Source organism: Ambystoma mexicanum, chromosome 2p, assembly GCF_040938575.1.
Source record: "Ambystoma mexicanum isolate Mex_15411 chromosome 2p, UKY_AmexF1_1, whole genome shotgun sequence".
Taxonomy (NCBI): domain Eukaryota; kingdom Metazoa; phylum Chordata; class Amphibia; order Caudata; family Ambystomatidae; genus Ambystoma; species Ambystoma mexicanum.
Window position 1 is genome coordinate 440,360,874 of NC_090923.1, and position 27,036 is coordinate 440,387,909.

Genomic DNA, 27,036 nt, shown 5'->3' on the forward strand with positions numbered 1-27,036 from the left:
AGCATATCCCGGCAAGCTCTTACAAATGTGTGACAAGGGAGTTTCAGCCCCCATCCTCTAAATCGCTAGCGCTACCGCGTTCGCCTTCGTTACTTTTGATTAGGTGTAGATATGCGTATGTATACCTTTATGGCACAGACAAGAGCGGACCTCTCAAAATTATCACCCACTGTTATTCACTGTGCAAATCTCTTCTCACTCACCATATCTCATCTCCTTCCCATTCCCAGGCACTCTTATGTAATCTCACTTGCAATTGATCAAGTACTGGTTATGGCCACACTCTCTGGCACCACCTCGCGGCCACCCGTTCGTCTCCAACACTCGTACGGTGCGCGCACCCTTCACAATGCTTTCCACTCACACTTTTGTCTTTTTCCTCCCTTTCCTCCCTAGCCAGCTGTCCCTGTTTTCCTGCTAAGGTTACTGTGTTCACGTCTGTACGTGCCACTACTGAGTCCCCACTTTTTAAGATGTTCTAACTACTTTATACCCTTCTCATTTTCACCCCCTAACCCGTGGAAATGGAAAAAAAAAAGAAATAGAGAGAGAGCACAATCACTAAAAAATATTCCCGGTGTCTCCTTTTGCTAGACACCAATAACTTATTTCTCACTTCTTCATATATTCCCAGTACTAGTCTAGATAGCACTATGCGGCGCCGCCTTCCACCCCCTTTCGGAGCTAGGTTTCCGTCACTTCTACCACGTCACTTATTTCTTACTCCTAATGGCCATATGCAAAGAAAGAATAAAGAAAGTTTCAAGACCCGTCTTTAGTAGACCTCCACAATTCTCCTCCTCTACCTTTCCCCGTTCTTTTATTCCCAATTCCCCTTCTTTTCCCCTTGACGATCACTCGCACTCGGTACTCACGTGCCCGTCTTGAACCGATACTCTCCGAAACTGGGTCCGTCCAGGCGGCGTCACCGGTAACTCAACGGTCAGCCCCTGGCTCCGGCGAGCGGCACTCAAAGGGGATTTTTTTCCAATCGGGATCCCGTACCCTTTCTCATTGAGTGCGCACTTCTTATTGTGCCGGTCGCCGTTGGCGGGCGGCCTCCCGGAGACGGCTCACCGTGCGTATCCCTTCTCGACCGGAGATTCTCGTGCCACAAGGGGGTCGTTAAGAAGGAGTTAGGAAAAATAGTTTGGAGATATCACGCTATCGGGGTCACCACTGAAGGGAAGCGCCCCCAATTCAGCACGATCCTCCCCGCAATGAGAGACAATAAGGGACTCTCCCGTAGTGGGAATAAGGCCAAGACAGAGTGCGGGTGAGCGTAAGTGGGAGTTTATCCAAAAATAAGGCATGCAAAGAACTCTGCAACCTACGAGAGCGCTCTGTCTGACAATAGCAAAGACAGGCGTATTTCTAATACAAAAAACGTCATCAACACCTAAACACTATAGGGGGCACAAGTTAATTGGGATTGGGTGGCGTCGACTAACTATAGGTGTTGCTGCAGCGGGGTTGGTCTTGGCGTGACAACGTCACTGGTCAGCCTCGTGGGTTGGGTTGGGCCTGGCAGGCCGGCTTGAGGTCATCCGCGCGGTGTTGATGTGCTGGGGCAGCCTGTGACAATGACGAATACCTTTCCTGTCTCATTTGCCCTAGGCCATGCACACTGCAGTTATTCAGAAAACGACATTTAAGTTCATTAATAAATCGCTTCAGCAGCTTATCTTATAAAATAAACACAACACATGAGGAATGCACCTCGTGAGAGGTCTGGTGGTTGTCGGTTGGGGTGGGATTTACCTGTGTCCTATTGACCGGTATTTTAGGTCGCGGGACGGGGCTCTGGGGCCTGGGCCGAATGATACATGTCTGTCTGCTGCGTTAGAAGTTATTATATAGATGGGTCTCTGTGTCTTGTCCCAATGATGGGGATCGTCCTTGCGCGGGGTCAGGATTCTTGGGGGGTTCGTGGGATTTATGAGAGGGTGCTGGTAGATCAGTGGGTTCAACCGTGGGTTTATTACCGTGCTGTAAATAACACAGGTGGCGGGCTGTGGCCTTGGTTGCGGCGCCGGGGCCTCTGACTCTCTGAAGTAACGCCAGCTTGGTTGGGGGAGGTGAGGGAGCGCGGCACAAGTCTTAGCTTTTTTATCTGGCAGGCTTGGTGGGGTGGGAGAGGGAATGGCCTTGCATATATCCACAAAGGTATTTTCCTCGTGCGTTGCTGATCAGTGAATGCAGAAGTTTTATACTGTTCTGCCTTATTTTGACGTTATTTAGACACACATATATATTTCAATTTCGTTACACATTTCTTTAATACAGTCGGTTCCGGTACCTTTTCAATACCTAACATTATATTCACTACATTGTGTGCGTATTGTATGTACATTAGACGTTATACGAGGGATATCTAGGTTATGGCCTACAGAGATTGATGCTCGCCGCTTTGGGTGATTCAGAGAACATATATGAGTTCAAGTTTCTACATACTATTGAAAAACACTTTTACAGATAGGGGTTACACGTTTGGTCAACATCTTTCTCCGTGGTTATAGCAGCATTAGTCCAGACCTGGAGGGATATCATATAACGTTACATTTTTATAGTTTATTCACATTTTAAACAGAGGTAGTTCATTAATACCAATACTTGAATTGTTTTCTACCTTCTTCAGATAGTGATGCTTCAGCTTTTTTCCCCGTTACCCCGGCCTTGCGGTCTGGGTCATACGGGGTGCAATATCACATTGTGACTGATAGAATGTTGCCGTGTTGGCATCTCGGGTTTAGCTCATCTCCGACTTTCTCATGGGAACGCGCTCGCAGCGGATCTGCCAGGGCTGCTGAGGCGGCAGAGATGCATGAAAGGCCCTCCAAAGGTGGGGGCCTCGTTACAGTGTGCTGAACTCACACCACGTTTGCTAGGCAAGATGGCGTCTAGACCTAACTAATTTTTGGTAAATGCAAGGAAAGGGTACGTGTGGGCAATGTCGTCGGCGGGTGAATCCTCCTCCACCTGGGCCCGGGTGGCATGAGGGGGCGCCCACCGAGTCATGGTCCTCACCTGGGGAGGAAGCTGTAGGTGAGGAGGGCCTCGCGGCCATTCCTCCCCTACACATATCAAATAGACTCACCATAGCAGGTAAAGTAGCTGTAAATATTTTTAAAAATATCAACTTGGAGTGTAAGGGGTCAAAAGGAGACATACATCAGGTGAGTAACTGCATATATCTTTATGATGATATGTTAGAAAAGGAGGGATGAAACAGGTGAGTACATGAATCAAAATATGAGCCCAAAGTGTTCAGGAAGTAAATAAATAAATAAACAAATAGAGAAAAAAGAAAAGTCAAGTATTACAGGTAAGTAAATAAAAAGATACAAGAGAAATACATATAAAAATATGAATGATGTAGAAGGTGGTGTCACGGGGTGATTATGATTAGATTAGCTGAGATTTTTAATGAAAGTACATTTTGTAGCAATGTTTAATCAATTTGTATTATTTTTCATATGATATGCTCTGTTGAGATTGGTTGTGTTTGATGTATATGCCTTATTTTACTCTTTGATCTAGACACTAACTTATTCTCCGGCCAGCGCTCCGGGAGTTGGAGTTTGCCAGATGTCTGGAGGATATCCATGGAAGGACCAGAGACCATGGGACCAAAAAAACCCTGGACTAAATAAAGGGGGTGAAGATGGTAACCAACTTAACCCACTCCTTGCCAATACGACTCAATCACCCACATCCAACCAGCAGACTACTGACACTACTCTCTTCTCGTTCAGAGACGTCAATGAGATGGAAGTCACTGCCATCATGAAGAACATCAATCCATCCAGGTGAAAATGGGACACCTGCCCTTCATCCCTCTTCAAGGAATGCGTAGACCTTCTCACACCGGTCATCACAGCATTCATCAATGCCTCTATTTCATCAGGATCGGTCCCGCCTAGCCTAGCCTAAAAGAAGCCTGGGTTTGTCCCCTTCTAAAAAAAACTCACTTGACCCATCAAATCCCAATAACCCCTTCCTGCTCAATAATCTGCACAAAGCAGCATACCTGCGAGTCCAGGAATTCTTAGGATCAAAGAACATCCAAGGCACACGGCAAACGGCTTCTGTCCTGGTCACGGCACTGAGACAGCCCGTCTGGACCTTAAAAATCAAATTGATGATATCAGAGACTCTGGAAAACCTGCCCTTCTCCTTCTATTAGATCTATCGGCAGCATTTGACCTTGTGGATCACAACCTACTATGTCAACATCTCTCTTCCTCAGTCTTCTTCTCTCCAAAAGCAATGACCTGGATTGCCTCCTTCCTTGAAGGAAGAGTCATGCGTGTCTTCTCAGACCTAGCAGCTGCAAACCCAGACACCATCCTCTTCGGAGTACCGCAAAGCTCCTGCCTATCACCCACATTGTATAACATTTTTACTATCTCCCTGTTCAATCGACTTGACTCGCTTAATTATGCTGACGATACTCAAGTCCTCATTTCTCAATCCGGCAACTATGAGAATGATTCCAACACCTTTAACGCCATCTAGGCCACCATCCACACATGGATGGCTGAAAACAGGCTATGCCTGAACGGGGACAAGACAGAATTACTACTGCTATCCCCCACTGACTCACACATCGACCTTGACGTTAAATACCAAGCTTTCACCATTGACAACATCACCATCCCAGTCTCCCAGTCAGTCAAAACTCACAGAGTCTATTTAGACACTAACCTAACTATGTGCAGACATGTAGGCACAATAGCTTCCTCTGCAGCCTACTATTCCAAACTCCTCAATGCCACCAGACCGTTCTTATCCATCACCAACTGTCTATCAATTACACAAGCCATCATATGCTCAAGGCTAGACTACTGTAATGCACTCTATACAGGAACCTCAGCAAAAGACAAATTACAAACCATTCAGATGAACGCCCTCTGCACAGCACTGGGCATCTCCATAAGGGACACTTGCCATCATGCATAGATGCATCCACCACACCCCCTACCTTTCCCACATAGTCCTCCTGCCTCCGGCTGCAAGACCTATTAGAACCTCATATGCCAACCTATTGCTGGTCCCAATAATTAAACGTGCAAGAGACGGTGGCGCTAGCTTCCCATTCATTGCCTCTAGACACTGGAACTAACTGCCTCATGCCATCAGAAGTGAACCCTCTCATCTTGCCTTTGCAAGACCATCAAAACCAGACTGTCTAAAATTGGATTCTGTATGACCTCAGCTCAAATGTAACCCTGCTGCCTCCTATTCTAGTTTGAAACATGTAACCAAGCCAGCACACTGTAATGAGAGAACCACTCAAGTTTATCTAACCAATGAAGGGTGATTGTAATCAAGCCACTCACCTAAATATTGTAAATAATACATGCATGCGGGCTAATGTAACCGATCGCCCACCTTTGTGTTGCAACTAAGACATAGGGGATCATTACGAGATTGGAGGTAGTCATGGCGCTATTTGCGCTATTTGCGCCATGACTGCCTCCAATAACGGGGCAGAGTCCGGTGTGTTGCAATGGGGACATACCGGTTTAGTCCGACCCTGGCGGGACCAGTAAATCCCCATTGCACCAACCATTCCCCATTCCCATTTGAGCCCCCACAGGGTTCAATGGGAATGGGGAAGGTGCTATTTACGGGCCTGCTAATGGCAGACCCGTAATTAGCGGCCTGGTCCCCTCACAGGACCCATAAGGGACGTGTGGTCAGACCACACGTCCCTTGCGGTTCCCGTTAGGGGACCTCAGAATCGGGCGGTAGGGGATTACCGGCACCGGTCTCCTTATCGGTGCCCGGTATCCCCTACCGCCCGACTCGTAATGACCCCCATATTCTTGTAACAGTGCCTCGATGCTCCTGGGCTGTGTGAGTGCTTTATAAATTCAAATACATAAAATAAAATAAATGCCTGAAGTACCACTTACAGAGTATGCAGGCTTACTTCACCAAAGGCCATCTCCTGGACAAGATCCTGATTGAAAATTCGGCAGCAGGCTATCACCTGATAGCCAATTGAAGTCCCTAAATCTGAGAAAATCATGTTTTATTCTTGGTTCAATTCATTTGCACTTTCTCTGTGGATTTAAGACATTGTTTTTATTATCTTTACAAACATTTCCAGGATTAGTCTGATCCCTTGTACACATATTTCATGAAAAGTACATACACATGTGATGTCATCAGTGATGTCATCAATGACATTTGTGATGTCATCTTTGATGTCCTGGGTGTTAGTCTTAGCAGTGCACGGTGGTGGCGCGAGTTATGGTTGCTTAGCTTATCATAACTGGCGAATTTCAAGGGTTTTTCGATTTTACTTGGAACCATAATGTTCCTTTGACAAAGTTTTTATCACTGAATTTCATAGGTTTTTAGTAGCGCAACTTTACCATAACGTCCCTTTAACAAAGTTTTTCACTGAATTTCATAGGTTTTTAGTAGCGCAACTTAACCATAACGTCCCTTTAACAAAGTTTTTTCATTGAATTTCATAGGTTATTAGTGCAACTTAACCATAACGTTCCTGTAACATTTTTTTTTACTAAATTTTAAAGGTTTTTTTTAGTACAATGTGACCATAACATCCTTTTCAATACATGAAGACCACTAACATCTTATGTCCTCAAAGTGGGAATGCCGGGTGGTAAAAAAAACAAAAACATGTTCCTTGCTACGCCGGGACACCTGCGGCGTCTCGGTGTAGGAAGGAAAATCTTTTACCAAGATGGCCACCATGGAAAGGGAAGGCGGGGTGTATAAAGAACACAACGGCGCATGAGCGGGGTTTGGGGGGGCACAGGGGAGACACATGGGCATGAGAGGGAACAGGGTACAAACGGGGCATGAGCAGTGGGTGGGGGGAAAAGGAAGGAAACACAGGGCATGAGCGGTGGTGGGGGGAACACGAGAGAGACACGGGGCATGAGCAGCGGGTGGGGAGAAACATGAGGGAGACACGGGGTATGAGCAGGGGGTGGGGAGGAACACGAGGGAGACACAGGGCATGAGCGGGGGGTACAGGGCACATACGGAACATGAGCGGGGGTGGGGAGGAAAGGAGAGAGACAAGGGGCATGAGCGGGGGTGGGGGGAACACGAGGGAGACACGGAGCATGAGCGGGGGCGGGGGGAACACGAGGGAGACACGGAGCATGAGCGGGGGGTGGGGGGAACACAAGGGAGACACGGGGCATGAGCGGGGGGTGGGGGGCAACAGGAGACAGACACGGGGCATGAGCAGGGGGTGGGGTCAACAGGAGAGAGACACGGGGCATGAGTGGAGGGTGGGGAGAACAGGAGACAGACACAGGGCATGAGCGGGGGATGGGGGGAACAGGAGACAGATACGGGGCATGAGCGGGGGTGGGGAGAACAGGAGACAGAAACAGGGAATGAGCGGGGGTTGGGGGGCAACTGGAGACAGACACGGGGCATGAGCGGGGGGTTTGGGGGGCAACAGGAGAGAGACACGGGGCATGAGCGTGGAGTGGGGGAATGCAGGAGACAGACACGGGGCATGGGTGGGGCAACAGGAGACAGACACGGGGCATGAGCGGGGGGTGGGGGGAACAGGAGACAGACACAGGGCATGAGCGGGGGGTGGGGGGAACAGAAGACAGACACGGGTCATGAGCGGGGGGTGGGGGGAACAGGAGACAGACACGGGGCATGAGCGGGGGTGGGGGAAAAACAGAGACAGACACGGGGCATGAGCAGGGGGTGGGGGGCAACAGGAGACAAACACAGGGCATGAGCGGGGGGTGGGGGGCAACAGGAGACCGACACGGGGCATGAGCGGGGGGCAACAGGAGACAGACACGGGGCATGAGCGGGGGGTGGGGGGCAACAGGAGACAGACACAAGGCATGAGCAGGTGGTGGGGGGGAACAGGAGAAAGACACGGGGCATGAGCGGGGGGTGGAAGGCAACAGGAGACAGACACTGGGCATGAGCGGGGGTGGAAGGAACAGGAGACAGACACGGGGCATGAGCGGGGGATGGGGAGAACAGGAGACAGACACGGGGCATGAGCGAGGGCGTGGGGGGCAACAGGAGACAGACACGGGGCATGAGCGGGGGTGTGGGGGGCAACAGGAGAGAGACACGGGCATGAGTGCGGAGTGGGGGGGTACAGGAGACAGACACGGGGCATGGGTGGGAGCAAGAGGAGACAGACATGGGGCATGAGCGGGGGGTGGGGGGAACAGGAGACAGACACGGGGCATGAGCGGGGGCTGGGGGGTACAGAAGACAGACACAAGGCATGAGCGGGGTAGTGGGGGGCAACAGGAGAGAGACATGGGGCATGAGTGGGGGGTGGGGGGGTACAGGAGACAGACACGGGGCATGAGCAGGGGGTGGGGGGCAACAGGAGAGAGACACAGGGCATGAGCGGGGGGTGGGGGGTACAGGAGACAGACACGAGGCATGAGCGGGGGGTGGGGGGCAACAGGAGAGAGACACGGGACATGAGCGGGTGGGGGGAAGAGGAGACAGACACGGGGCATGAGCAGGGGGGCAACAGGAGACAGACATGGGGCATGAGCGGGGGGTGGGGGGAACAGGAGACAGACACGGGGCATGAGCGGGGGCTGGGGGGTACAGAAGACAGACACAGGGCATGAGCGGGGTAGTGGGGGGCAACAGGAGAGAGACATGGGGCATGAGTGGGGGGTGGGGGGGTACAGGAGACAGACACGGGGCATGAGCAGGGGGTGGGGGGCAACAGGAGAGAGACACAGGGCATGAGCGGGGGGTGGGGGGTACAGGAGACAGACACGAGGCATGAGCGGGGGGTGGGGGGCAACAGGAGAGAGACACGGGACATGAGCGGGTGGGGGGAAGAGGAGACAGACACGGGGCATGAGCAGGGGGGCAACAGGAGACAGAGACGGGGCATGAGCGGGGGGTGAGGGCAACAGGAGACAGACACAGGGCATGAGCAGGGGGTGGGGGAACAGGAGACAGACACGGAGCATGAGCGGGGGGTGGGGAGAACAGGTGACAGACACGGGGCATGAGAGGGGTGTGGGGGGCAACAGGAGACAGACACGGGGCATGAGCGGGGGGGCAACAGGAGAGAGACACGGGACATGAGCGGGTGGGGGAACCGGAGACAGACACGGGGCATGAGCGGGGGGGCAACATGAGACAGACACGGGGCATGAGCGGGCGGTGGGGGTACAGGAGACAGACATGGGGCATGAGCGGGGGTGGAGGGAACAGTTTTTCACTGAATTTCATACGTTTTTAGTAGCGCAACTTAACCATAACGTCCCTTTAACAAAGTTTTTTCATTGAATTGCATAGGTTTTTATTAGTGCAACTTAACCATAACGTCCCTGTAACATTTTTTTTTACTAAATTTTAAAGGTTTTTTTTAGTACAATGTGACCATAACATCCTTTTCAATAGATGAAGACCACTAACATCTTATGTCCTCAAAGTGGGAATGTCGGGTGGTAAAAAAAACAAAAAAATGTTCCTTCCTACGCCGGGACGCCTGCGGCGTCTCGGTGTAGGAAGGAAAATCTTTTACCAAGATGGCCACCATGGAAAGGGAAGGCGGGGTGTATAAAGAACACAACGGCGCATGAGCGGGGTTTGGGGGGGCACAGGGGAGACACATGGGCATGAGAGGGAACAGGGTACAAACGGGGCATGAGCAGTGGGTGGGGGAAAAGGAAGGAAACACAGGGCATGAGCGGTGGTGGGGGGAACACGAGAGAGACACGGGGCATGAGCAGCGGGTGGGGTGGAACATGAGGGAGACACGGGGTATGAGCAGGGGGTGGGGAGGAACACGAGGGAGACACAGGGCATGAGCGGGGGGTACAGGGCACATACGGAACATGAGCGGGGGTGGGGAGGAAAGGAGAGAGACAAGGGGCATGAGCAGGGGGTGGGGGGAACACGAGGGAGACACGGAGCATGAGCGGGGGGAACACGAGGGAGACACGGAGCATGAGCGGGGAGTGGGGGGAACACAAGGGAGACACGGGGCATGAGCGGGGGGTAGGGGGCAACAGGAGACAGACACGGGGCATGAGCAGGGGGTGGGTTCAACAGGAGAGAGACACGGGGCATGAGTGGAGGGTGGGGAGAACAGGAGACAGACACAGGGCATGAGCGGGGGATGGGGGGGAACAGGAGACAGATACGGGGCATGAGCGGGGGTGGGGAGAACAGGAGACAGAAACAGGGAATGAGCGGGGGGTGGGGGGCAACAGGAGACAGACACGGGGCATGAGCGGGGGGTTGGGGGGCAACTGGAGAGAGACACGGGGCATGAGCGTGGAGTGGGGGAATGCAGGAGACAGACACGGGGCATGGGTGGGGGCAACAGGAGACAGACACGGGGCATGAGTGGGGGGTGGGGGGAACAGGAGACAGACACGGGGCATGAGCGGGGGGTGGGCGGAACAGAAGACAGACACAGGGCATGAGCGGGGGAGTCGGGGGCAACACGAAAGAGACACGGGGCATGAGCGTGGGGTGGGGGGGACAGGAGAGAGATACGGGACATGAGTGGGTGGGGGGAACAGGAGACAGACATGGGGCATGAGTGGGGGGGCAACAGGAGACAGACACGGGGCATGAGCGGGGGGCGGGGGGGTACAGGAGACAGACACGGGGCATGAGCGGGGGTGGGTGGGTACAGGAGACAGACACGGGGCATGAGCGGGGGGTGGGGGGCAACAGGAGAGAGACACGGGGCATGAGCGGGGGGTGGGGGGAACAGGAGACAGACATGGGGCATGAGCGGGGGTGGGGGAACAACAGAGACAGACACGGGCCAAGAGCAGGGGGTGGGGGGCAACAGGAGACAAACACAGGGCATGAGCGGGGGGTGGGGGGCAACAGGAGACCGACACGGGGCATGAGCGGGGGGCAACAGGAGACAGACACGGGGCATGAGCGGGGGGTGGGGGGCAACAGGAGACAGACACAGGGCATGAGCGGGGGGTGGAAGGCAACAGGAGACAGACACTGGGCATAAGCGGGGGTGGAAGGAACAGGAGACAGACACGGGGCATGAGCGGGGGATGGGGAGAACAGGAGACAGACACGGGGCATGAGCGAGGGTGTGGGGGGCAACAGGAGACAGACACGGGGCATGAGCGGGGGTGTGGGGGGCAACAGGAGAGAGACACGGGCATGAGCGCGGAGTGGGGGGGTACAGGAAACAGACACGGGGCATGGGTGGGAGCAAGAGGAGACAGACATGGGGCATGAGCGGGGGTGGGGGGAACAGGAGACAGACACGGGGCATGAGCGGGGGCTGGGGGGTACAGAAGACAGACACGGGGCATGAGCGGGGTAGTGGGGGGCAACAGGAGAGAGACATGGGGCATGAGTGGGGGGTGGGGGGGTACAGGAGACAGACACGGGGCATGAGCAGGGGGTGGGGGGCAACAGGAGAGAGACACAGGGCATGAGCGGGGGGTGGGGGGTACAGGAGACAGACACGAGGCATGAGCGGGGGGTGGGGGGCAACAGGAGAGAGACACGGGACATGAGCGGGTGGGGGGAAGAGGAGACAGACACGGGGCATGAGCAGGGGGGCAACAGGAGACAGACATGGGGCATGAGCGGGGGGGTGGGATGTACAGGAGACAGACACGAGCATGAGCGGGGGCGGGAGGGTACAGGAGACAGACACGGGGCATGAGCAGGGGGTGGGGGGCAACAGGAGAGAGACACAGGGCAGGAGCGGGGGGTGGGGGGCAACAGGAGACAGACACGGGGCATGAGCGGGGGGTGAGGGCAACAGGAGACAGACACAGGGCATGAGCAGGGGGTGGGGGGGAACAGGAGACAGACACGGAGCATGAGCGGGGGGTGGGGAGAACAGGTGACAGACACGGGGCATGAGAGGGGTGTGGGGGGCAACAGGAGACAGACACGGGGCATGAGCGGGGGGGCAACAGGAGAGAGACACGGGACATGAGCGGGTGGGTGGAACCGGAGACAGACACGGGGCATGAGCAGGGGGGCAACAGGAGACAGACACGGGGCATGAGCGGGCGGTGGGGGGTACAGGAGACAGACATGGGGCATGAGTGGGGGTGGAGGGCAACAGGAGAGAGACACGGGGCATGAGCGGGGGGTGGGGGGAACAGGAGACAGACACGGGGCATGAGCGGGGGTGGGGGGCAACAGGAGACAGACACGGGGCATGAGCGGGGTGGGGGGCAACAGGAGAGACACGGGGCATGAGCGGGGGTGGGGGGCAACAGGAGAGACACGGGACATGAGCGGGGGTGGGGGGAACAGGAGACAGACACGGGGCATGAGCGAGGGGTGGGGGGAACAGGAGACAGACACGGGGCATGAGCGGGGGGTGGGGGGAACAACAGACATGGGCATAAGCGGGGGGTGGGGAGAACAGACACGGGGCATGAGCGGGGCAGTAGGGGGCAACAGGAGACAGACACGGGGCATGAGCAGAAGGTGGGAGGAACAGGAAAAAGACACGGGGCATGAGCTGGGGGTGGGGAGAACAGGAGACAAACACGGGGCATGAGCGGGGGGTGGGGGGCAACAAGAGAGAGACACGGGGCATGAGCGTGTGGGGGGAACAGGAGACAGCCACGGGGCATGAGCAGGTGGGGCGAACAGGAGACAGACACGGGGCATGAGCGGGAGGGGTGGGGGGCAACAGGAGATAGACATGGGGCATGAGCGGGGGTGGCGGGAACAGGACACAGACATGGGGCATGAGCGGGGTGTGGAGAGAACAGGAGACAGACACGGGGCATGAGCGGGGGGAACAGAAGACAGACATGGGACATGAGCGGGGGTGGGGGGAGGGAGAGAGACACACAGGGCATGAGTGGGGGGTGGGCGGGAGGGAGAGAGACACACGGGGCATGTGCGGGGGGTGGGCGGGGGGGAGAGAGACACATGGGGCATGAGCGGGGGTGGGCGGGAGGGAGAGAGACACATGGGGCATGAGCGGGGGTGGGGGGAGGGAGAGAGACACACGGGGCATGAGCGGGGGGGTGGGGGTAAGGGGAGAGAGACACACAGGGCATGAGCGGGGGGTGGGGGGAAGGGAGAGAGACAAACGCGTCATGAGCAGGGGGTGGGGGGAGGGAGAGAGACACACGGGGCAAGAGCGGGGGTGGGCGGGAGGGGGAGAGACACAATGGGCATGAGCGGGGGTGGTCAGGAGGGTGATAGACACGGGGCAAGAGCGGGGGTGGGCGGGAGGTTGAAAGACACGGTGCAGAAGCGGGGTGGGCGGGAGGGAGAAAGACACGGGGCAAGAGCGGGGTGGGCGGGAGGGAGAAAGACACGGGGCAAGAGCGGGGGTGGGCGGGAGGGAGAAAGACACGGGGCAAGAGCGGGGGTGGGCGGGAGGGCGAAAGACACGGGGCAAGAGCGGGGGTGGGCGGGAGGGAGAAAGACACGGGGCAAGAAAGGGGGTGGGCGGGAGGGAGAAAGACACAGGGCAAGAGCGGGGGTGGGCGGGTGGTAGAAAGACACGGGGCAAGAGCGGGGGTGGGCGGCAGGGGTAAAGACACGGGGAAAGAGCAGGGGTGGGAGGGAGGGTGAAAGACATGGGGCAAGAGCGGGGGTGGGCGGGAGGGGGAAAGACATGGGGCAAGAGCGGGGGTGGGCGGGAGGGGGAAAGACACGGGGCAAGAGCGGGGGTTGGCGGGAGGGGGAAAGAGACACAGGGCAAGAGCGGGGTGGGCGGGAGGGGGAAAGAGACACGGGGCAAGAGTGGGTGTGGGCGCGAGGGAGAAAGAGACACGGGGCAAGAGCGGGGGTGGGCGGGAGGGGAAAAGAGACATGGGGCAAGAGCGGGGGTGGGCGGGAGGGGAAAAAGAGACATGGGGCAAGAGCAGGGGTGAGCGGGAGGGGGAAAGAGACAAGGGGCAATAGCGGGGGTGGGCGGGAGGGGGAAAGAGACACGGGGCAAGAGCGGGGGTGGGCAGGAGGGGGAAAGAGACACGGGGCCAGAGCGGGGGTGGGCGGGAGGGGGAGACAGACACGGGGCATGAGCGGGGGTGGGGGGTACAGGAGACAGACACGGGGCATGAGCGCGGGGTGGGGGAACAACAGAGACAGACACGGGGCATGAGCAGGGGGTGGGGGGGCAACAGGAGACAGACACAGGGCATGAGCAGGGGGTGGGGGGCAACAGGAGACAGACACGGGGCATGAGCAGGGGGTGGGGGGGCAACAGGAGACAGACACGGGGCATGAGCGGGGGGTGGGGGCAACAGGAGACAGACACAGGGCATGAGCAGGGATGGGGAGAACAGGAGACAGACACGGGGCATGAGCGGGGGGTGGGGGGCAACAGGAGACAGACACAGGGCATGAGCGGGGGTGGTAGGAACAGGAGACAGACACAGGGCATGAGCGAGGGGTTGGGGGGCAACAGGAGACAGACACGGGGCATGAGCGGGGGTGTGGGGGGCAACAGGAGAGAGACACGGGCATGAGCGTGGAGTGGGGGTACAGGAGACAGACACGGGGCATGGGTGGGAGCAAGAGGAGACAGACATGGGGCATGAGCGGGGGGTGGGGGGAACAGGAGACAGACACGGGGCATGAGCGGGGGGTGGGGGGTACAGAAGACAGACACGGGGCATGAGCGGGGTAGTGGGGGGCAACATGAGAGAGACATGGGGCATGAGCGGGTGGTGGGGGGGTACAGGAGACAGACACGGGGCATGAGCAGGGGGTGGGGGAAAACAGGAGAGAGACACAGGGCATGAGCGGGGGTGTGGGGGGGTACAGGAGACAGACACGGGGCATGAGCGGGGGGTGGGGGGCAACAGGAGAGAGACACGGGACATGAGCGGGTGGGGGAAACAGGAGACAGACACGGGGCATGAGCAGGGGGGCAACAGTAGACAGACATGGGGCATGAGCGGGGGGGTACAAGAGACAGACACGAGCATGAGCGGGGGGTGGGGGGGTACAGGAGACAGACACGGGGCATGAGCAGGGGGTGGGGGCAACAGGAGAGAGACACGGGGCATGAGCGGGTGGTGGGGGAAACAGGAGACAGGCACAGGGCATGAGCGGGGGGTGGGTGGAACAAAAGAGACAGACACGGGGCATGAGCGGGGGGTGGGGGGCAACAGGAGAGAGACACAGGGCAGGAGCGGGGGGTGGGGGGCAACAGGAGACAGACATGGGGCATGAGCAGGGGGTGAGGGCAACAGGAGACAGACACGGGGCAGGAGCAGGGGGTGGGGGGGAACAGGAGACAGACACGGAGCATGAGAGGGGGGTGGGGAGAACAGGAGACAGACACGGGGCATGAGAGGGGGGGTGGGGGGCAACAGGAGACAGACACGGGGCATGAGCAGGGGGTGGGGGGCAACAGGAGAGAGACACAGGACATGAGCGGGTGGGGGAACCGGAGACAGACACGGGGCATGAGCAGGGGGGCAACAGGAGACAGACACGGGGCATGAGCGGGCGGTGGGGGGTACAGGAGACAGACATGGGGCATGAGCCGGGGGTGGGGGGCAACAGGAGAGAGACACGGGGCATGAGCGGGGGGTGGGGGGAACAGGAGACAGACACGGGGCATGAGCGGGGGTGGGGGGAACAACAGAGACAGACACGGGGCATGAGCGGGGGGTGGGGGGAACAACAGAGACAGACACGGGGCATGAGCGGGGTGGGGGGCAACAGGAGACAGACACGGGGCATGAGCGGGGGGTGGGGGGCAACAGGAGAGACACGGGACATGAGCGGGGGTGGGGGGCAACAGGAGAGACACGGGACATGAGCGGGGGTGAGGGGAACAGGAGACAGACACGGGGCATGAGCGAGGGGTGGGGGAACAGGAGACAGACACGGGGCATGAGCGGGGGTGGGGGAACAACAGACACGGGCATAAGCGGGGGGTGGGGAGAACAGACACGGGGCATGAGCGGGGCAGTAGGGGGCAACAGGTGACAGACACAGGGCATGAGCAGAAGGTGGGAGGAACAGGAAAAAGACACGGGGCATGAGTTGGGGGTGGGGAGAACAGGAGACAAACACGGGGCATGAGCGGGGGGTGGGGGCAACAAGAGAGAGACACGGGGCATGAGCGTGTGGGGGGAACAGGAGACAGCCAGGGGGCATGAGCAGGTGGGGCGAACAGGAGACAGACACGGGGCATGAGCGGGAGGGGTGGGGGGCAACAGGAGATAGACATGGGGCATGAGCGGGGGGTGGCGGGAACAGGACACAGACATGGGGCATGAGCGGGGTGTGGAGAGAACAGGAGACAGACACGGGGCATGAGCGGGGGGAACAGAAGACAGACATGGGGCATGAGCGGGGGTGGGGGAGGGAGAGAGATACACGGGGCATGAGCAGGGGGTGGGGGGAGGGAGAGAGACACACAGGGCATGAGTGGGGGGTGGGCGGGAGGGAGAAAGACACACAGGGCATGTGCGGGGGGTGGGCGGGAGGGAGAGAGACACATGGGGCATGAGCGGGGGTGTGCGGGAGGGAGAGAGACACATGGGGCATGAGCGGGGGTGGGGGAGGGAGAGAGACACACGGGGCATGAGCAGGGGGTGGGGGTAAGGGGAGAGAGACACACAGGGCATGAGCGGGGGGTGGGGGGAAGGGAGAGAGACGCACGCTTCATGAGCAGGGGGTGGGGGGAGGGAGAGAGACACACGGGGCAAGAGCGGGGGTGGGCGGGAGGGGGAGAGACACAATGGGCATGAGCGGGGGTGGTCAGGAGGGTGATAGACACGGGGCAAGAGCGGGGGTGGACGGGAGGTTGAAAGACACGGGGCAAGAGCGTGGTGGGCGGGAGGGAGAAAGACACGGGGCAAGAGCGGGGTGGGCGGGAGGGAGAAAGACACGGGGCAAGAGCGGGGGTGGGCGGGAGGGAGAAAGACACTGTGCAAGAGTGGGGGTGGGCGGGAGGGCGAAATACACGGGGCAAGAGCGGGGGTGGGCGGGAGGGAGAAAGACATGGGGCAAGAGCGGGGGTGGGCGGGAGGGAGAAAGACACGGGGCAAGAAAGGGGGTGGGCGGGAGGGAGAAAGACACAGGGCAAGAGCGGGTGTGGGCTGGTTGGAGAAAGACACGGGGCAAGAGCGGGGGTGGGCGGCAGGGGTAAAGACACGGGTAAAGAGCAGGGGTGGGAGGGAGGGTGAAAGACACGGGGCAAGAGCGGGGGTGGGCGGGAGGGGGAAAGACACGGGGCAAGAGCGGGGGTGGGCGGGAGGGGGAAAGAGACACGGGGCAAGAGCGGGGTGGGCGGGAGGGGGAAAGAGACACGGGGCAAGAGTGGGTGTGGGTGCGAGGGAGAAAGAGACACGGGGCAAGAGCGGGGGTGGGCGGGAGGGGGAAAGAGACACGGGGCAAGAGCGGGGGTGGGCGGGAGGGGAAAAAGAGACACGGGGCAAGAGCAGGGGTGGGCGGGAGGGGGAAAGAGACAAGGGGCAATAGCGGGGGTGGGCGGGAGGGGGAAAGAGACACGGGGCAAGAGCGGGGGTGGGCAGGAGGGGGAAGAGACACGGGGCCAGAGCGGGGGTGGGCGGGAGGGGGAGACAGACACGGGGCATGAGCGGGGGTGGGGGGGTACAGGAGACAGACACAGGGCATGAGCGCGGGGTGGGGGAACAACAGAGACAGACACGGGGCATGAGCAGGGGTAGGGGGGCAACAGGAGACAGACACAGGGCATGAGCGGGGGGTGGGGGGCAACAGGAGACAGACACGGGGCATGAGCAGGGGGTGGGGGGGCAACAGGAGACAGACACGGGGCATGAGCGGGGGGTGGGAGCAACAGGAGACAGACACGGGGCTTGAGCGGGGGGTGGGGGGCAACAGGAGACAGACACGGAGCATGAGCAGGGATGGGGAGAAAAGGAGACAGACACGGGGCATGAGCGGGGGGTGGGGGGCAACAGGAGACAGACACAGGGCATGAGCGGGGGTGGTAGGAACAGGAGACAGACACAGGGCATGAGCTGGGGGTGGGGAGAACAGGAGACAGACACGGGGCATGAGCGAGGGGTTGGGGGGCAACAGGAGACAGACACGGGGCATGAGCGGGGGTGTGGGGGGCAACAGGAGAGAGACACGGGCATGAGCGTGGAGTGGGGGTACAGGAGACAGACACGGGGCATGGGTGGGAGCAAGAGGAGACAGACATGGGGCATGAGCGGGGGGTGGGGGGAACAGGAGACAGACACGGGGCATGAGCGGGGGTTGGGGGGTACAGAAGACAGACACGGGGCATGAGCGGGGTGTTGGGGGGCAACATGAGAGAGACATGGGGCATGAGCAGGGGGTGGGGGAGTACAGGAGACAGACACGGGGCATGAGCAGGGGGTGGGGGAAAACAGGAGAGAGACACAGGGCATGAGCGGGGGTGTGGGGGGTACAGGAGACAGACACGGGGCATGAGCGGGGGGTGGGGGGCAACAGGAGGGAGACACGGGACATGAGCGGGTGGGGGGAACAGGAGACAGACACGGGGCATGAGTAGGGGGGCAACAGTAGACAGACATGGGGCATGAGCGGGGGGGTGGGGGGTACAAGAGACAGACACGAGCATGAGCGGGGTGTGGGGGGGTACAGGAGACAGACACGGGGCATGAGCAGGGGGTGGGGGGCAACAGGAGAGAGACACGGGGCATGAGCGGGTGGTGGGGGAAACAGGAGACAGACCCACGGCATGAGCGGGGGGTGGGTGGAACAAAAGAGACAGACACGGGGCATGAGCGGGGGGTGGGGGGCAACAGGAGAGAGACACAGGGCAGGAGCGGGGGGTGGGGGGCAACAGGAGACAGACATGGGGCATGATCAGGGGGTGAGGGCATCAGGAGACAGACACGGGGCATGAGCAGGGGGTGGGGGGGAACAGGAGACAGACAGTGAGCATGAGCGGGGGGTGGGGAGAACAGGAGACAGACACGGGGCATGAGAGGGGGTGGGGGGCAACAGGAGACAGACACGGGGCATGAGCAGGGGGTGGGGGGCAACAGGAGAGAGACACAGGACATGAGCGGGTGGGGGGAACCGGAGACAGACACGGGGCATGAGCAGGGGGGCAACAGGAGACAGACACGGGGAATGAGCGGGCGGTGGGGGGTACAGGAGACAGACATGGGGCATGAGCGGGGGGTGGGGGGCAACAGGAGAGAGACACGGGGCATGGGTGGGGGGAACAGGAGACAGACACGGGGCATGAGCGGGGTGGGGGGAACAACAGAGACAGACACGGGGCATGAGCGGGGGGTGGAGGGCAACAGGAGACAGACACGGGGCATGAGTGGGGTGTGGGGGGCAACAAGAGACAGACACGGGGCATGAGCGGGGGGAGAGGGGCAACAGGAGACAGACACGGGGCATGAGCGGGGGGTGGCGGGCAACAGGAGACAGACACGGGGCATGAGCAGGGGGTGGGGGGCAGCAGGAGAGACACGGGGCATGAGCGGGGGTGGGGGGCAACAGGAGAGACACGGGACATGAGCGGGGGTGGGGGGAAGAGGAGACAGACACGGGGCATGAGCGGGGGGTGAGGGGCAACAGGAGACACACACGGGGCATGAGCGGGGGGTGGCGGGCAACAGGAGACAGACACGGGGCATGAGCAGGGGGTGGGGGGCAGCAGGAGAGACACGGGGCATGAGCGGGGGTGGGGGGCAACAGGAGAGACACGGGACATGAGCGGGGGTGGGGGGAACTGGAGACAGGCACGGGGCATGAGCGAGGGGTGGGGGGAAGAGGAGACAGACACGGGGCATGAGCGGGGGGGTGGGGGAACAAAAGACACGGGCATGAGCGGGGGGTGGGGAGAACAGACACGGGGCATGAGCGGGGCGGTGGGGGGCAACAGGAGACAGACACGGGGCATGAGCGGGGGGTGGGGAGAACAGGAGACAAACATGGGGCAGGAGCGGGGGGTGGGGGGCAACAAGAGAGAGACACGGGGCATGAGCGTGTGGGGGAACAGGAGACAGACACGGGGCATGAGCGGGTGGGGGGAACAGGAGACAGACACGGGGCATGAGCGGGAGGGGTGGGGGGCAACAGGAGATAGACACGGGGCATGAGCGGGGGTGGGGGGAACAGGACACAGAGATGGGGCATGAGCGGGGTGTGGAGAGAACAGAAGACAGACATGGGGCATGAGCGGGGGTGGGGTAAGGGGAGAGAGACACACGGGGCATGAGCGGGGTGGGGGGAGGGAGAGAGAAACACGGGGCATGATCGGCGGGTGGGCGGGAGAATGAGAGACACACGGGGCATGAGTGGGGGGTGGGCGGGAGGGAGAGAGACACATGGGGCATGTGCGGGGGGTGGGCGGGAGGGAGAGAGACACACGGGGCATGAGTGGGGGGTGGGCGGGTGGGAGAGAGACACATGGGGCATGAGTGGGGGGTGGGCGGGAGGGAGAGAGACACATAGGGCATGAGCGGGGGTGGGGGTAAGGGGAGAGAGACACGGGGCATGAGCGGGGGGTGGGGGGAGGGAGAGAGATGCACGCGGCATGAGCGGGGGGTGGGGGAGAGGGAGAGAGTCACACGCGGCATGATCGGGGGTGGGCGGGAGGGGCAGAGACACGGGGCAAGAGCGGGGGTGGGTTGGAGGGGGAGAGACACGGGGCAAGAGCGGGGGTGGGCGGGAGGGGGAGAGAGACACGGGGCAAGAGCGGGGGTGGGCGGGAGGGGGAAAGAGACACGGGGCAAGAGCGGGGGTGGGCGGGAGGGGGAAAGAGACATGGGGCAAGAGCGGGGGTGGGCGGGAGGGGGAAAGAGACACGGGGCAAGACCGGGGGTGGGAGGGAGGGGGAAAGAGACACGGGGCAAGAGCGGGGGTGGGCAGGAGGGGGAAAGAGACACGGGGCAAGAGCGGGGGTGGGTGGGAGGGGGAAAGAGACACGGGGCAAGAGCGGGGTTGGGCAGGAGGGGGAAAGATACACGGGGCAAGAGCGGGGGTGGGCGGGAGGGGGAAAGAGACACGGGGCAAGAGCGGGGGTGGGCGGGAGGGGGAAAGAGACACGGGGCAAGAGCGGGGGTGGGCGGGAGGGGGAAAGAGACACGGGGCAAGAGCGGGGGTGGGCGGGAGGGGGCAAGAGCGGGGGTGGGCGGGAGGGGGAAAGAGACATGGGGCAAGGGCAGGGGTGGGTGGGAGTGGGAAAGAGACACGGGGCAAGAGCGGGGTTGGGCGGGAGGGGGAAAGAGACACGGGGCAAGAGCGGGGGTGGGCGGAAGGGGGAAAGAGACACGGGCCAAGATCGGGGGTGGGCGGGAGGGGGAAAGAGACACGGGGCAAGAGCGGGGGTGGGCGGGAGGGGGAAAGAGACACGGGGCAAGAGCGGGGGTGGGCAGGAGGGAGAAAGAGACACGGGGCAAGAGCGGGGGTGGGCGGGAGGGGGAAAGACACACGGGGCAAGAGCGTGGGTGGGGGGGGGAGACAGACACACAGGGCAAGAGCAGGGGTGGGGGAGGGAGACAGACACACGAGGCAAGAGCGGGGGTGGGAGGTAGGGAGACAGACACATGAGGCATGAGCGGGGGGTGGGGGAAGGGGAGAGACACGTGGGGCATGAGCGGGGGGTGGGCGGCAGGGGGAGAGACACACGGGGCAATGGTGGGGGGAGGGAGAGAGACACACAGGGCATGGGTGGGGGGTGGGGGGAAGGAGAGAGAGACACATGGGGCATGAGCGGGGGGTGGGCGGAAGGGGGAGAGACACACGGGGCATGAGCGGGGGTGGGGGGAGGGAGAGAGACACACAGGACATGAGTGGGGGGTGGGCGGCAGGTGGGGAGAGACACACGGACATGAGCGGGGGTGGGCGGGAGGGGGAGAGACACACGGGGCATGAGCGGGGAGTGGGCGGCGGGTGGGGAGAGACACACGGACATGATCGGGCGGCGGGTGGGGAGAAACACACAGACATGAGCAGCGGGTGGTAGAGACACAGGGGGTGGGAGAGAAACACGGGTCAAGAGCGTGGGTGGGCGGTTGGGAGAGACGAGTGGGGCACGAGCGGGGCATGAGCGGGGAGTGGGCGGGAGGGAGAAAGACACACGGACATGAGCGGGGGGGTGGGCGGGAGGGAGAAAGACACACGGACATGAGCCGGCGGCGGGCGGGAGGGAGAAAGACACACGGACATGAGCGGGGGGTGGGAGGAACAGGAGACAGACACGGGCATGAGCGGAGGTGGGGGACTTACTGTGCAGGTGGGATACAAAGCCTCTCATGCGAGGAACAAAGATGGCGGGCGTCTCTGAAGCCAGACGCACTGCACGCTTTCACCATCCAATGAGAGAGCACGTCAGATGTCCGCGGACATCACGCAAGCTGCTTGCCCAATCACCGTCCTGACCGCGGAGCGAACAGGGAAGTGTGTCCGTGAAGCGAACACAGATATCACTAATTTTTTTCACTTACATTTTTGTCATTTTTTTAAAAAACTACTGGACAGATTTACACCAAATAAAGCAAAGCACGCTTTCGGGACCAAGCCGCCGCTCCTGCCGTTAATTTGGTGTAAATTCGTCCAGCGGTTTGGGCTGTAGGCGTGAGCAAAGTTTTTTCCCATTATGTCTATGGGAAGAAAAAAAAGTTTTGGGACCCCCCCTATAACTTTGCCCCTCCTGGACGAATCCTCACCAAACTTTGCAAAAAAATTCAGAGTGACCCAAATACTTTTTTTTGCAAAGTTTGGTGAGGATCCGTCCAGGGAGAGCGAAGTTATAAGCCACCCAAAAGTGCTCTTCCTATGGAAACAGCAACTTAACCATAACTACATGGCCACTACCGTGGCCATGTAATACAATGTTAAATGTTGTATAACTTTATTTGATTGAGTTACCTCTTAAAATCAAGGTACAATCGTTTTTTTTTTTTGTGTCTGCACAAGGTAAAACATAGAGCTGTAACTGAGATTATTTTGTTTTTCTGAAAGGGATCTCTTGGTAAGGTCCCAGCATAAAAATGGAGGGTGTGTAGGGAGAGGAAACTCCAAATGTTAGCTAGGGCTCCACATTTCAACAAGGGTAAAGTATTGATCCCAGTAGTGAGCAAAAGTTTGCGAGTCATGTGTGAGACCCAGGCTGAATCTAGTAGAAATCAGTATTGTGAATGCATAAAGCACATGCCAGCTAAAATAGTAATTTGAACTTGATACTGCACAGCATGTCCATTTGTTACACATCACATTTAAGGACCGAATTTCAAATAACCATATAACTAACAAAGGGAGGTTGTTCTTGATTAGTACATGATGTCACTATCAGAGGCAGGCTATGCTTACATTTTCTTTAAGGGAACATACATCAAAGGGGAGATATTGGGGGTTGGTTTAAAACAGCGTGCAGTGATGCCAAGAGGGCTGTTCTTCCAGGATTGTCATTTGGAGCATGTGGCCCTAGCTAGTGGTGTTCATGCCTTCCCCTAGAAGAGTGTGGGCTGTGCTGTCCTCAGCATGAAGGGGAGAAAGCAGAGAAAGGAAGAACCAGTGCGAGCTCTGCCCACAGGGCTGCCGTGGGGATGTTTTGAAACAGCCGATCTGAGGGGGAATCCCAAGCTTGCTGTGTTTGGGTAAACGCTGAACCAGACAACTTCTAGGTGAACATGAAAAGTATAATTGAGGTGTGTGTAGCTTTAAAATCACAAATTTAGATATTGATTTTGCATGAGTGTCTACATATCATGCATCTCAAAATATGTTTTCTCCCCATTTTAATGAAGGAAGGTGTATTTCCCAATGTAGAATCAGTTGCCAAAAAATAATAATGGCAAAGAATAGAAGTTACCGCTCTCAGAGCTAAGTGTCTCAAGGTTGTTGCTTAGTGTTCTCTGCCAAGCTAGAGGTGGGAGAGAGGGCTATAGTAATTCTCTGAACTTCTGGAGGGATCATCACCTGGGGCAGGAGAGAGCAAAACGTGTGCTAGGTATTGGAGCTGGAATTGTAAATGCATTGCATAACTTTAACAGATTGTGAAGTCAACATGGACAAATGAACAAAGGTGCATATCTCTTCAATGCATTACATGTGCTGTTTTAGTTTATTCATGAGGCTCAATTATTTATAAAGTGCTTGCAAAAGAAACATGTCAGCACTGGTATTTAATTATGTGAACTTGTTTCTTGTGTTATCATGCAGCGGTAAAGTAACTAGTAATTGCATTTTTGCGCAGGTGATATTAACTGTATGACCTGGTAAAATGAAAAGCAAAGATAGTCACTGTAAATTGCGTTCTTCTAAGAGGCTCTGAGTGAATGTTGAGATTTGGTTCACATGGTAAATGTATTCTGAGACACTGCCAAAAGGGCATAACTTGGAGGATAAAGGATTTCTCCCAGTAGTGAGCAAGAGTGTGAGAGTCATGTGTAAGACTCATGCTGAATCGAGTAAAAGTCAGAATTGTGAATGCATAAAGCACATGCCAGCTAAAATAGTAATTTGAACATGATACTGCACAGCATGTTCATTTCTTACAAAGCAGTTATGGACCGAATTGCAAATAACCATATAACTAACAAAGGGAGGTGGTTCTTTATGAGCACATGATGTCACTATCAGAGGCAGGCTATGCTTACATTTTCGTTAAGGGGACATAAATCAAGGGGGGGATATCCAGGGTTGGTTTAAAAGAGTGTGCAGTGATGCCAAGAGGGCTGTTCTTCCTGGATTGTCATTTAGAGCATGTGGCACTGTTTGGTGGTGTGCTTGCCTTCTCTCAGAAGAGTGTGGGCTGAGCATGAAGGGGGGAAAGCAGAGAAAGGAAGATCCCATGCGAGCGCTGCCCAGGGGGCTGCCGTGGGGGTGTTTTGAAGCAGCCGATCTGAGGGGGAATCCCAACCTTTTCGGGTAAACGCTGAACCAGAGAACTTCAAGGTGAGCATGGAAAGTATAATTGAGGTGTGTAGCTTTAAAATCACACAGTATGTTTGTTCCCCATTCTAATGAAGCAAAGTGTATTTCCCAATGGGGAATCAGTTGCCAAAAAATTATAATTGCAAAGAATAGAACTTACCACTCTCAGAGCTAAGTGTCTCAAGGTTGTTGCTTAGTGTTCTCTGCCAAGTTAGAGGTGGTAGAGCGGGCTATAGTAATTCTCTGAACTTCTGGAGGGATCATCACCTGGGTCGGAAGAGAGCAAAACATGTGCTAGGTATTGCTGCTGGAATTGTAAATGCATTGCATAACTTTAACAGATTGTGAAGTCAACATTGACAAATTAACAAAGGTACATACCTCTTCAATGCATTACATGTGCTGTTTGATTTCATTCATGAGGCTCAATTACTTATAAAGTGATTGCAAAAGAAACAAGTCTGCTCTGGTATTTGTTTATGTGCCCTGGTTTCTTGTGTAATCATGCAGATGTGAAGTGCATATTGATTGCATTTTTCAGCAGGTGGTATTTCACTGTATGATGTGGTAAAATGCAAAGCAAAGATACTTACTGTAAATTGTGTTCTTCTAAGAGGCTCTGAATTAATGTTCATATTTGGTTCACATGGTAAATGTATTCTCAGAAACTGCCAAAAGGGCATAACGTGGTATTGTAAATAAAATACTGCAAGGGCTTAGAGGTATATTTTAGAGTGCACTATGTCCAGTCTTGGCTTTTCATTAGTGACCCCGGCATAAAAACAATCACTAGGCAGTTCCCTATATTTAGGTTCACAACTATACCACAGAAATACCACAAAATAATACCACCAAAATGTACCGCCAAGATATATTTTCACCATCAAATAAATTTGAGCCTGTTTGACTTCTTTGAACCATCAGCAACCTCCGGAGCTGCGTGTGACACCCACCCGCTCTACAAATGTTTGAGCTGCACAGCGATAACTGTTTGCTGCTACACCGCTCTAGCTGAGCATGACATTGACACAGTTTGAACATGAAGATCATAATTGCATCCACCGCATGCAAGCTTCTTCTTCATTAACAGTGAAATACACCTCCAAACTATGACATTCAAATGCACATTGGAGCCGCTTGACTTGAATTGCGCATCCAGTCACCAGCCTCTTCACCACCAAAGTGACTGTCTAACCAACCCTGAAGGTCTTCACAATTCTCACTTCTCCAAGCATTGATTTTGATTCCCATATGCTCCTGGTTGGCCTCTGATTGACATCTGCTCCCCGTTTAGAACAACGTAACTGCTGTACCTGAACCACTAAACTACACTTTCAAACCTGTGCACAGACACACTGCACCAGCAGAGTGTGGCATTGTCTCGGCTCAAACTATAAGCTCTTTATTGCACTGCTGCCTTAGAACCACCCCTCAACCCTCCAGTGTCTTTGCTGCTGTTCTTAATAGCCATGCAAAAAGGCCATAGTAGACCATTGACTTCCAATCCTTGAATGCTGCATGAAACCACTCAAACGCAGGGCACATCCAGCCTCATAGTCATTGAATCAGCTGTTGAACCGATACTGGTTGCCCTCGAGGTCTGCAGTCCCTCCAACGATTCACCAAACTGATCCAGAAATAATTGTGTATCCAGTTACCAGAATCTTCACAGTCAAACCAACTGTCAAACCAACCCTGAAGGCCCTCATGATTGGCGCTTCTTCAAGCATCTTCTAAATGCAGCAAGCTACAGTTCGACCCCTGATCAACACCATTCCCTTTCTAAAGCAACATGACCGCTGACAGCAAATGTTGTCGAACTGCACAAAAATAACCAGGAAGTCTGTTTCCAGGATGAAGAACCGTCACAAACTTCAGAAGGTATTATTGATGGCTAACTACCCCTTGTTCCACCATTGGGGCCTATTGACTGGGTATGTCACCTTTAATCCCTTTCACACCCAAACATATACTTTTGAAAGCATTGTGGTTTTTACCTGCCTTGCTCCCTGATTCATGTCCTAGAGTGTTACATCTGGCTATTTGTACATATTCTGTGTTCTTTCCTCAGTAGTGCTTTTTGTATAATATCTTTCTATTTGCATACCTTTGCAGATGGTGTCTTTCATAAAAAATATATCTATTTTTATAGAATCTTGATTGGCCATTCCCTTTATTTTGGACTGTTGTACTATTGTTGTTTGGATTCCA